Source organism: Myripristis murdjan, chromosome 7 (genome assembly GCF_902150065.1).
Source record: "Myripristis murdjan chromosome 7, fMyrMur1.1, whole genome shotgun sequence".
Classification (NCBI taxonomy): Eukaryota; Metazoa; Chordata; class Actinopteri; order Holocentriformes; family Holocentridae; genus Myripristis; species Myripristis murdjan.
Genome location: NC_043986.1, coordinates 6,625,797 through 6,638,865, shown reverse-complemented (window position 1 = coordinate 6,638,865; position 13,069 = coordinate 6,625,797).

Genomic DNA, 13,069 nt, shown 5'->3' with positions numbered 1-13,069 from the left:
TTTGCTCAGATTAAAGACACAACATGGCAGCAAAACTGTTGGGTTATATAGTTAGGTCACATCAAACAATGTCAAAATTGTCTTTCATATTGCCAGCAATCAGTTTTAGCCAGAATAAGAGTTTTGCTGATCCTTCAGCAATACCACATCTATCACATATAGGAGAGACAGATATCTTCATATTGACAGATATTAACCCGGTGTTTTGACAGCCACTCTAAAATATCTTAATGCAGCAGCTCAGTCAGTTAATCATGAGCAAACATGTTAGCTAAGATGGCTGAATTTGTTTACAGATTAAAGGGGTACACTGTCAAGTACTGTTATTACCGTTAGCACAACTACTAAGAGGATCTGTACAGCCTTCAATAATGTCATATACACATCGATACAAAGTTTTTTATGGGTGTTTTCAAATGTACACTGTGCATCTTTTTCTGACCTGCCAACCTTGAAGAAATTGTATGCGTACCAAATAAATAATAATGAAAGCGAAATGCGAGATGCAACAATATGTGTACCTGTAGGCCAAGGCCATCTCTCTCGACAGCTGTCAAGAAATCTTTGTGGTGTATGTTTCCGAACCCTTTTTTTTTTTTTTTTTTTTTTTTTGAGCCTATAGTTGTTGTCTGTAATGAATAATTGTAAGAGTACAGGGAAACGTACTTAGCGTCTTAATTTTACCTTTTCAATGTCGTATGAATTGGCTGAGAACTATAAGGATGCCGGTGAAGAGCATTGATGATAACAAGCAGCCGAAGAGGGCTCGTTTATCTGGCTGGCTTGAGGCACTGAACTGAACTGAAGCACTTGGCTAGGCGGGGCAGGTGGACGAGGGGGGTGAAAATACAGCGCTCTGATTGGTGGAAAGCTTTTCACTCCGCTTACACACAGATCTCTGTGGCTCAGCGAGATGCAACAACATGCGTACCTGTGGAGCATCGAATCGTACCAGCATAGTTTATAGGTCAAAATGCGTGCCCGCTACGCAAAATGCGCACAGGTTGGCAGGTCTGCTTCTTTGTTTGGGTGTACCAACATGTTGGCCCACTCCCTTCTGGCAGCTTCAACCTCAGTGGGTGGACTATGTTACCAGTCCAGAGCATATTATAAATCAGTGGTCTAGATCGCCTTTGGGCCTGGTCTTGAAATTGACATGGACCCAATTAAAGTCATCTGCCTACTGCCATAGCCATAACTGGCCAAACATTTTATCAGTGACACAAACTTGGTTTTGCTTTTACAGATGGGAACATTTTGTCCCAACTTTGTTCACGTTCCTCTTTTGTGAAAGTACTTCATCTCCGGCAATACAGGAGAGCTTTATATGTGTCCTAACACATTAGGAACACTGGACAGATGGTGTTTTTTTTAGACTCAGCATTTGGAAGACACAAACACAATACATATTTGGACAGAGAGAAGTGCACAGAAAAAATTAATTAGGCTACTGACAAGCAGCCAGAACTGCCGATTAGACAAACTCAGCATTTGATTGTCATTTTCTATGATGGTTATAGCCTTTGTTCCCATTGAGCACCCATATGCCTCCATATGTCAAGAATACTGGTATGTTTTGTTGCAGGACACAAATATATATCCTAGTTATATGTATCCTAGATGGGGTCCAAGGTAAAGAAAAAAATGAGGAGAGCAATTAAAGGTAAAGAAGGAAAGTGAGCGAGAGAAAAATGATCTAAGGGATGAGAGCGAGAAAAAGGGAAAAGGGGAGGTGAGCTGATGAAGAGCATACAGAAGAATAAAAAGAACTCTAAGGTTTAGAGACAGAAAAACAGAAAGAGAGGAAGACAAAAAAACACCCCAAGGAGGAGAAAAGAGAACACAGAAAGACACAAACAGTGTGAAACAAGGATCCACCAGAGAGTTTTAAAACCCCGGGCTGTTTGGCCTTCACATCTGCTATCTTCTGTTTGGACAACTCAGTAGAGAGAGAAGAAAGATAGTTTGCCCACCACCAGCCTGTGGCTCTGCAAGAAGAGGGAAAAAGAACTACTAAATGCTCTGACAGAGAGGCCAACAAAATGCATCTTATTCACTGCTTATTCATGGTATCAAGCCTTCATATTATTCCCAAAATGTGAAAAAATAAATAAATAAATTTGCAACTCATGTAGGTTAAATTTTCTTAGTTAGCCAATTTTCTAAAACACAACAAACTACCTTATTTTAAAATATAACCACTTGTTTCTCAGAAAGAATGGAAGAGAAACACAGTTAGAAAAGATTAGAAACAGTGTCCCAAGCAGTGAGAAATGCATGTGTCAAACATGAATCTGCAAATGAATATAAATCTTTGTGGCTTGTTGTAATCTCCTATAATCTCATTTTAGGCATTTATCCATCTCTTATCCATTGCATTGTATTGCAAAAGGAAGATAAGCGTCAGGGATATTCATGTCCCCTGCATGACTGAGTGATCACATAAAGCCCTGTTTGTTGCTTTTCACTATTATTTAATTGCAGGTGGAGGTACACAGCCAGGTAAAATACAAACATTAAGCCATGCAAAGCCGGCTAGATTCAAACAGTGCTTGGAAGTTCAACATGGCAGCCAAAGGAAAAAAAAAAAAAAAAAAAAAAAAAAAAAAAGAAAAGAAACCTGTTTGGGATGAAGATGTAATGCTTATCTAAACAGGTTCTAAGCTCTCCTGGTGCACTTACAGGTAATAATTCTTGACATTTTCATATATTTAAATGTGCAATTTGCTACTCTGTGAGTTCACCAGTGTAATTCATGAAACATTTTACATTTTCTGTCCTAAAGTGTCCAGTAGCTTTTTCCTGGAAAACACTAAAACGGAAACAGAAGAAGAAAGACTGAGTGGTTGGCATGAGCACGGATAGCCACCATGGCTGAAAAAGACAAAGAAAAGAGTGCCACCTGCAGAAAATCCAAGGAAAGACACACCACTGTGCCAGCCGCAGAGGTGATCTCTGGGAAGTGCAGTGCAGAAAAACCACAGCAACTGTTATATGACGGTCCCCTGTCTCCCTCTGCTGTTATATTTATTTGTATTTCTGTCAATCCTGCAGGTAACATGGCAGATAGACACACCTACAGGCTCAGTGTGTCTTCAGTGTGTCCTGCAGAGTGTGGGGGATTGACAGCTTCCCCACACTCTCAGTCTAACACCCTGAAATTTCAGAACTACATCAATAATTTGGCCATTAAATTCTACTTTCTACTTTCATATCCTAAATAATTACTCTCCACTTGCTGCCATGCCTCCTAGACACAAGACAAGACAGAAATGCATCACTAGATCAATTTGGTGGAAGGTCTATATTCTACAGATAGCTGAATGTCAACACTATTCTACAGATACGTTTTAGTATATTTTATACTCTTACTCTTATAGGGTATGCAAAGGTTTTTCTCTTTTCTTATATTCTGCGTACTGATCTACTTTATTTATTTTGTTGCTTGTGTTTAATTTTTCTAAGATAAATATTTCTCCTCGTGTTGAGAGGTATATTTTGTGTAGTCTACTGCTGTCCCTGTGCAATGTCTGGACACAACCTGCTGCTGTGACACAATAATTCCCCAATTTTGGAACAATAAAGTACATTTATTTGTCTATCCATCCATCTTAACACACTAGTATGGCAAGATATGTTAAAATCTTTGGTGAATTGGTTTGGCCTTGCCGACCTCAATATCATGCTTTGTCCAGTATGTCCAACTTACAACATCACCAAACAAAGTGGGATACTTTCAAATTAAACCAGCCAGATCAGCTTGAAGAGACTTAGACAAATGACCAAACGAGCTACTTTAAATACACATCATTTCAGAATTTCTCAAATGACATGTCAGCATGTACTCGTCAGGCTCGACAAACCCTGTCCAAATGGAGGTTGAGAGTTAAGTGCTAAAGAATAAAAGAAGCAAAGAATTGAATGGCAAACTTTACAGGAGAGAAAAGGATTGTTTTCTTTTCTTTCTTTTTTTTAACAAACAAAGAGAAGTGATCTTGGCTGCCAATGGAGTAAAAATGAAAATATGTGATGTTTGTCCCATGATATCAGAAATATTTTACTCTGTCATAAAGGGTAACAACATAATTTCCCACTGGTGCACCCATGCCAAAAACGTCTTGTTGCCTCCACCAAACCGCTCCTATCACTTACACTGCAGGCTGACATGAGGTCATACAAGTGGAACTGATATCAGCAGTCAAGGGCTTTCAGACAGAGGGGGATGGTTTCAACAAATCCTTTTTTTGGATCCACTTCCCTCCTATGACAACATCTGGGATTCTCACTATATCAAATTGGGCTTCATCTCTCTTTTTTCCAGTTGTTCTCTTGCTCATTAACTTCTTATCCTTCATCTGTCTCATTATTTCTCTTTCTGGTTCTTTCTTTCCTCTTAGTTCCTCCTGAAATTTTATTCCCTCAATGTCTCAGTCTCCTTGAATCTAAATCTTGCTCCCCCTTTTCTATTCATGCTGTCTTGCTTTTACTCCCTCGCTGTCCCCGTCTCCACTGTCCTCCTTTCAAGAAAATAAGCCGGAGGCAGACGCCAACTGACTGGCTGGCTGGCTGGCTGTTGCACAGACAGGAAGTTACCTCACCGTAGCAACATGGGAAAACAAAGAAACCACTTCCTGTTTGGGTTGAGCCAACACTCCAGTGTGTGTGTGTGTGTGTGTGTATGAGAACGCATGTATAGGCACCTAACCCTAGACACACTACTTTAGCAAAAAGACAAGAAAAAAAAAAAAAGATGTCCACTCACTTTTTTTTTTATGAAGAATCTCTCATTCTAAACATTTATGCTCAAACATCCACAACACTGCTTTTACATCATTGCAAATAACTTTACAAACTTTATCAGGAGAGCCGATGTCCTTAAAAGTTGCATTATTGTACCCTGAGGAAGACTCTGATTGTTGTTAGCATGAACACACCAAACATCAGGTCTGTGCTGGAGCAGGCCCCACCTGCAGGGGACTCAACACTTCTACGAAGAGGCTTTAACGTTCATGTTCCAAATAACACAGAAACTTGGAGAGGGTTCACATGGAGGAACAGCCAGCCTAATCTGAAACTGATTGATGCTTTGTTATTGCATTTCTGTGCTAGCCATGGACTGTCCATAATGAACACCATGATCAAACAGAAGTGTCTTTGGTACCAGAAATGCTTAGGCCACGCTGGCTTTGTGGTTGCTTTGTCAGACCTGTGACTAGATTTTCTGGACACCTGAGCGAAGAGAGGGCTAAACCTGTCAGCTGAGCTGTTCTGAGTGGACCAGATGGTGTGTACACTACTGGACAGGCCGAGTGAACCTCCAGTTGACCTTGCTCAAAAGAACAGGAAGAATTTCTAAAGGAGCTTCTCCTGCAGCCAAGGGGAGGCTGGAGAGGAGGTGCTCCAATGGACTCCATTCAAAGCCTCCATTGCTTGAGTAGCAGCTTGGGGTTGTGGCTAGAAAATCATCAATGCCTGTCATCGCGGCTGACGGACACTACTGATGGAGGAGGCCATCAGGCTGGAGGAAGAGGACTTTCATGTTTGGCTAGCCTGGGGGACTCCACACTTAGCAGACAGGTAGCAACAGGCCAGAAGGGTCATAGAAGTGAAAACTTTGGAGAGGTCACAGAGAAGGGCTTTTGGTTGGCGTCAGAGAGGTTCTGGCAAACTTTCAGGAAACCCAATGTGATGGAGATGTGCTGTTCTCGACTGGCGATGTAGTCTGACAGTGAAAGGAGCTCTGTGTGTGAAATCCCTCCATGAGGGAGGTAGGGTTAAAGGATCAGCATTTTCATAACTGATTTCCCTGATGGAAGTACCTGAGATAGCTGGGAAGCTCTGCAGAGGTAATGGGCCACTTGCAGCCCTCAAATGCTGAGAGCTCTGGATGTTGCTGGGTTCTTGGGTCTTGTGGCTGATATTTCTCTCCAGTGTTGTGTGGATGTTGGGGACGTGGACATCTGCCAGTCCATGTGAACATGCAACAGAAAGGTGTGGTAATCCCTATTTTTATAAAGTTGGATAATACAGTGGTGGAAAAAAATTTTCGGACCCCCCATGCATTTGTGAAATATTGCATTAAGAATCACTCTTAGGTCTTCAAGGGCAATCTCTTTTAGTACAGTCACAGCCAAAATACTAAACAAATCCTAAAAAAGCCATTAAAAATTTAAAATTGATTGGTTCCATAAAAATACATAAGAAATTTTGAGTATTGGGTCATTTTGGTACCAGTGATGAAGGTCATTCTTTTTATTAAAAGACACAATTTCTGTTGCCAAGCTTGGTGTCTATATAAAGCCAGCACATCTGAAAGTTCTTCAGACACAAAAATGTCTAAAACAAGGAACCTAACGCAGGAAACACGCCTGAAGATAAAGATTAAACTGTCAAGAATTAGTTTTGTTAGTTTTTCTTATAAAGAATAAACAAAAAAATATCATTTGTATTTGTTTGTATCTGTCTAATGCAGCCACACCTTTTGAAACACAAAAAAGATTTTTCCACAAATATTTCATGATAATATTTGAGATTGTGAGATTGTGTAAAATTTTAAGGGTGTCCGAAAACTTTTTTTCACCACTGTACATAAAGGTAGAGAAATTGATTGTGATATTAGTTACATTTTATCCTGCCACAGTCATCACAAGTAAATGGCTCACCCATTTCAATTTCACAGGCTGTGCTTCTTTTTAATTTATACTGGAAACATCCTTAAACTGATTATAATCTAGCTGATGCTACTGCTTGAAAATTTATGACTCAGACACTGACGTGAAATGGAACATATACAGAGGAGAGGAGGAGAGAATACAAGAGAAAGAGGGAAAGAGTGAAATAGATAAAGAGATGTTGCTTCCTGAACCAACTCTGTAACAATGGGACAAAAAGGTCATACCCACAATGCACTTCATTTCATGCCTGGTTAGGTTCCACCTTACCTGCCAACAAAACACACACACACACACACACACACACACACACACACACACACACACACACACACACACACACACACACACACACACACACACACACACACACACACACACACACACACACAATGCAAGAATCAGATCTGGTTTCTTCCAGTCTAAGAGTCTAGCAAATCCAGCTTAAGTGAACTTCTTAGTCTCTAATTAGTTCAAAGACATCTATCATAATCGTATTTATGCATTCATCCATAATCATAATTATGGATAAAAATCAAATTCATTCATGTAAAACCCTCACTAATTTGATTTATTTTTTATAGTAATATTAACTGATACACACTAGAAAACTGTATTAATGTCAATATTTCTGGTGTTTTGATCAAGATTGTTTTTTGTTTTTAATTTTTTCATTTAATGACTTGTCTGTGTGTTTTACTGAATTAGGATCAGAATGAACTTGTGTAACTCAATACTGTTTTTCACAGACTCCCAACAACAGATCTGCAAAGAGGCAAACTGTAGCTGAATTGCATGTGTAAATTAAAAAATAATCTTTTGAACAGCTAATGAAATAATTGATTAATCAAGCATATTGCTAATGTATGCTTTCATTTTCTGCTATTAATCTCCATTTCAGCTGTGCTGGAAATATCAACGTGATTAGATGGGTTCAGAAATGAAAATTATGTTGCCAACAGCTGCTTTATCACAATCAGAGAGTATTTAAGGAGGATTTCTGCTTGAAGTTTTTCATTGCAGGATGAACTCGTGTCTGTAAGAAGAACCTCATTTCATCCTCCTCCCCATCATGTCCAGTATGTTCCTCCAGTATCTTCCTCTGGCTCTAGCTTGCTGCTGACTCTGTGGTCAATTTACTTGTCAGTTGTGTAGCTTTAACATCAATTCCCTTTTGATTCAATCAATTCAGGGTTCCGGCTGAATTTCAAGTGGCTCGAACTTGAACAGATGGTCATCTCAAACCAGCTCAATAACAATTCAGGAAGAATATTTTGCTTTTTAAAAAAAAATATATATAGGCTAAATTACCATTTCTGTTCCTATTTTAAACACATTTAAAGGAAATGAAAGGAAAATAACCTCAGTCCTACTGCCTACTCATCAAAAAAAAAATCTCAGTCAGGCTACATTAACATTTAAACAAGTATAGATTAACCTGCATTCCTCTGGGTTATAACGTGGGTAATGCTGCGGCTTTTCTTCTGGAGGCAATTTAACTGAGCTCAAATCCCAGGGCAGAAGTCAAACTAAGATATAGATTTAACTTCAGGGCTGGGTTCAAATCCCTGTTATTTCAGTCGACTCAGGACATGGGTTAAGGTGGTTAGAAATCCTTTCTTCTAAAGTCTGTTATGCACTGATGTATTTTGGAGTTGTTTACATTTTAACATGGCTGAATTAGAAAAAATGACTTAAATGACTTACGTGCACACTTTTTTGCTGTTATATTATCTAAACTCTCTTAAGGCATTGCTTTTCTGCCTTCAAAGTTTCCCTTTCTTGGAGACAGGAGCTGTTTTCCAAAGAGACATGATAGAAATTAGTTTAGTGGGCAAAGTAACTGGATTTACATCTCTTAAACGAATTGTAGGTCAAACTAACATGAAGTCTGGGAGCAGAGTCAGACGGATTGAAAGCACTTAAGGTTCAAGACAAACATATTTTGTGTGTGTGTGTGTGTGTGTACGTGTGTGTGTGTGTGTGTGTGTGTGTGTGTGTGTGTGAGAGAGAGAGAGAGAGATGCGGGTGGGTGGGCATGCATGTACATGTGTGTATTCTACCCTTATGCAGAGTGCACACTACATGAATGTAGCCCTGACTTTGTTTAATATTTTCCACTTGCCCACACGTCCAAATTAGTTTCATGTTCACTTGTCGAGTTTAAAACTTCGTCGTTTACAGGTGAACATTAAACTAATTTGCCTAACAGGAATGTTAAGTCAAAGTAGTCACAAGTATGGGTGTGTATGTGCACACTGGAAGTGCACAGCCATGAGGCTTGGGGATGGTATTACCCTTCCTAATCCAACCCTACCTAACACATAAGAACACACACACACACACACACACACACACACACACACACACACACACACACACACACACACAGGAACACTGATACAAATAAAGGATACAGTCGATAGGGCTCCAGTAATTAAGTGAAATTGAGTGCAAAGATCGTAAATAAAGTTTCTCACTTGAGACCAACATGTGACGCACAACACACATGCAAGTGTGGACATACACCCACATGTACAGGCAAACACGCGCGCGCACACACACACACACACACACAGAGTAACTGAAATGGGAGCACAAAGTGTGAAATGCCAATGCAGACTATATTGAGAGCAAAATCCGCACTTAGAGGAAGGGAGTGTATTTCCTACCACAAAATCCAAAACACACTCACTGAGCCATGTCAGATCAATATCACCAATTATAACACACACATACACACACATTCCTGACTGTACAACTAAGACAGCCCAAACGACAAGGGATTCCTGCAGTAATAATGGAAATTAAAACCCATTCAATGAACCAAATCGATTTCTTATCAGAAAACTAAATATACTCTCCCCTCCTTTTGTCTCTGCCTGTCCGTTCTAAACAGTTTCCTGTCCACTCCTGCCTTTTCTCTTTCAGATTATCAAATAAAAAGATCAGATAAGTGAGCGAACATATGTGCTGTTAAAGGACAGCCGAGGTTTGATGGCAAGAGGTCACTGAGTGCAAGAGAGCATGAGACAGAAAGAGACTGTGTTCACATGCACAACAATATCCTGTTAATATTCTAGTGACTGCAGTACCCAGATTTTGTCTGTGGGGTATGTAAACATTATATCATATTTACAAAGTACAGGAAGCCTCTTGAAAACTGAAACACATAAACAACGTATTCCAAAGACTTCCAAAGACAAAGAATATGTTGGAATCTGATCTTAAAGACAGACTGTCTGCACCGACATGGAAGCATGAAAAATCTAAAGAGATTTCCCCCCAATGTCCCAGCAGACAATTTACACACAGTGGCCACTTTATCAGGTCCATTTGTACAATCTAATGCAGTTCAGTGCAACAGCTCTGTCATTAATTCTAGCTATTCTACATATTATATTTAGAGATGTTTCTAATTGTTTTGTCCTCCACGGGACAGAATAGAAGAAACAGTTCCCAATAAAATGCAGTCCAGTGTAACAGCAATGGATTGGATTAGATTGTGCAGGTGGACCTGATAAAGTGGACAATGAGTGTATATCAGTGTCTGTCATCACCCTGTGTGTGCGCTTGCTGCTTCTGTTGTCATACTGTATATATAAAATCCATAGGTTTGAAATTGCTTACCATTTATACACGAATGGGAGAAATGGTGGTAATCTATAGAAATGCTGATGAAACTCGCACTTTCATTTATATGCATGGTACTCAAGTATTCCTCAATTACACACCAAAAGAGAGAGAAAAAAACAACTGAAAGTAATTCTGGGGGATTTAGCGCCTGTTTTTGTGGTGGAAGTTTTCCAGCAGAGCTACGAGGTGCTGCATGCAGAAGAGGCACCTTGAGCTGATTACAGCAGTGTAAAGTCCTCAGGCTCAGAGAGGGTGACATGGGGATACTCTGCTAATGGGTTTTTAATTGCTTTCCTGTCCTCTGAGTACACAGGAATCACACACACACACATACACATACACACACACACACACACACGCCCAAAGACAAAGACACAGATACAAACTGACACACATTGAGACAGTCTCTAACTGTACACTCTACTGTAAATATGCGCTCATGCCTACCTACCCGCACACACACATACTGTACACATGGGTGGTTGCGATTGCAGCACTGTTGTATGTTAACATAGTCTACCTCTTTGCATGTGTTTTGTTAAATTCCAGTCATTTGAACCAAAAGGGAAAAAACTGTACTTTGTTACATTTTCATATTTGCTTCATTTAAGTTCAAAACCTCTGCAAACTGGGGTTGGTAAACGGGGTTGGTGAGGTTGTGCTATGTACTGTTATAAATGGTGGATGTCAACATTGTAATATGCCCTGGGTTTATATATATATATATATATATATATATATATACTTAAACACACATTTTCTTAGTATACTGTTTTAAGAGAAATGATGACAATTTCTGAAAAATGCTAAAGAGACTCACCCTGTCATATATACGCATGGAAGTAAAGTCTTAAAGAAGAGTTTTGAAAGGAAGAGGAGTTTTGAGTAATGACAAACAGTACAGTTATAAGTTATAGTTCCCTTAGTGCCAGCCATTTGTTATTAAACTGGAAAAAGATTATTCAAAATATATATTAAAAACTGAGGGTGTACACATCTTACAGCATATGCCAGTTATATGTGAATCATCTACTGTCATACACTAGCCTTTTATCAAAACGTGTCAGGAAGAAACGCCACCATACATTTCCACAGTTGAGTGTGACATTGCTGTGTTTTACAGAAAACTGCTGGGACATCTTACGGGGTCACAAGAGGGTTTTAGAGGGTGGCATGATAATTTTGGAAAACATATTCACAAGATTCCAACAAGTGGTGGAAGATGCATAGTGTTTATAACAAGTCACTTGAAATATGCTTAGAATAAAAACACAGGTGTGGAGAAGAATTTGACTAAAATACCTATCTGAAGATAATAATAAAATTAAACTTCTCAAAGACAGTGCTAAGGAATCTTAACATTTACATCAGTCGCTCTGAAAATGACACTTTTTTTTTTTTAAATGATCAGCATTGTTTCCATTGTCTCTACTTCTACCACTCAGAACTCTATTCTGAGGCTTTTCCAAAGCAGAGGGGACTACTGCTCCTAGATCTAGTGAGGTTTTTCCTCAGCATCTGGTCCTATGGGACTGATGCCTCACTGTGTACCTGCAATACAAGGAGACACAGGCAGGGGGCGGTGCAGCACTGTGAGCCAACAGTGCTGAGACAGAGCAACTTCAAGTTCAGTTTGTAGACAGTCTGCAGGGGGCTTTACAGACCCACAGGTCAGAGAAAGCAAATATTACTAACCCTGTAAAGCCTGAACCATCAAATAATTGCCAGAAACTTCTAATTCTTTGAAACTAGAGTGTTTATCAAACCTTCTGACGGTTAAAAAAAAAATAAAAGAAATTAAACAACACTTATCATGAGTTTTGTTCTGTATCATAGTTGATAGATCTTATCTTTAAACTCTGAGTTTGCTTTAAAATTTTCCTCAAGTAATTTCAAACATGAGACTTTTTTTCCCCATATTGTATGACAACGCCATATATATTCTGTATCTGCTACACTGAAGCTACATCGCCCCAACATCACATCACCTTAACTTGATGAAAACTGACAAAAATATCCACACAAAACCACAAGTGGGTCACTGCTCGACCTCAGCCACTTTGGATGTTTCACTTGAAAGGCCTCTGATTCTGCAGCGCACTGATAATTATTATTATTACACAATAACAGAGATTACAATTATTAAATTACAATTCGGGTACATTAGGTAAATATCTAAATGAAGAATAGGTGAGCAATATATACACCTTTACATCCTTCTCTAGCAGACAAATGAATAAAAATGCCAACTACTGTAATTAATAAATGAGGAATATATTTTATTATCATTATTATTATAAAATTATTACAGTAAAAAGTAACACTGTTACTGCACCTAAGGCTAAAGAGGAGTCCTCAAAGAGAGATGCAGTAGCCTAATACACTTCCTGCTACCAAGTAATTAAAATGGAGTGGCCATACTTTGATAAATAAACTATTTTAACATAGTTGGAAGTAAAGGACTACATGTCAAGCAACGCATGTTGCACGTGGCTCTCAATCCACTTGAGAAAGTGGGTCGAGAGCCACATGCTTTTATTTAAGAGCCACATATTTTTATTTAATGTTATATTGTTAACTAGCATTTTAAATATTTGTAAGGCACTTTGTAACTTTATGGTTTGAAAGGTGCTGTTTAAATAAAGTAGCTTATATTGTCATTATCACTGGAAAAATACTAACTGGGAACAAGGAACAAGGAAACCTTATCAGTGCCAACAGAACACACATGAAAATACACCACGTTTCCTTATTTTTCAGGT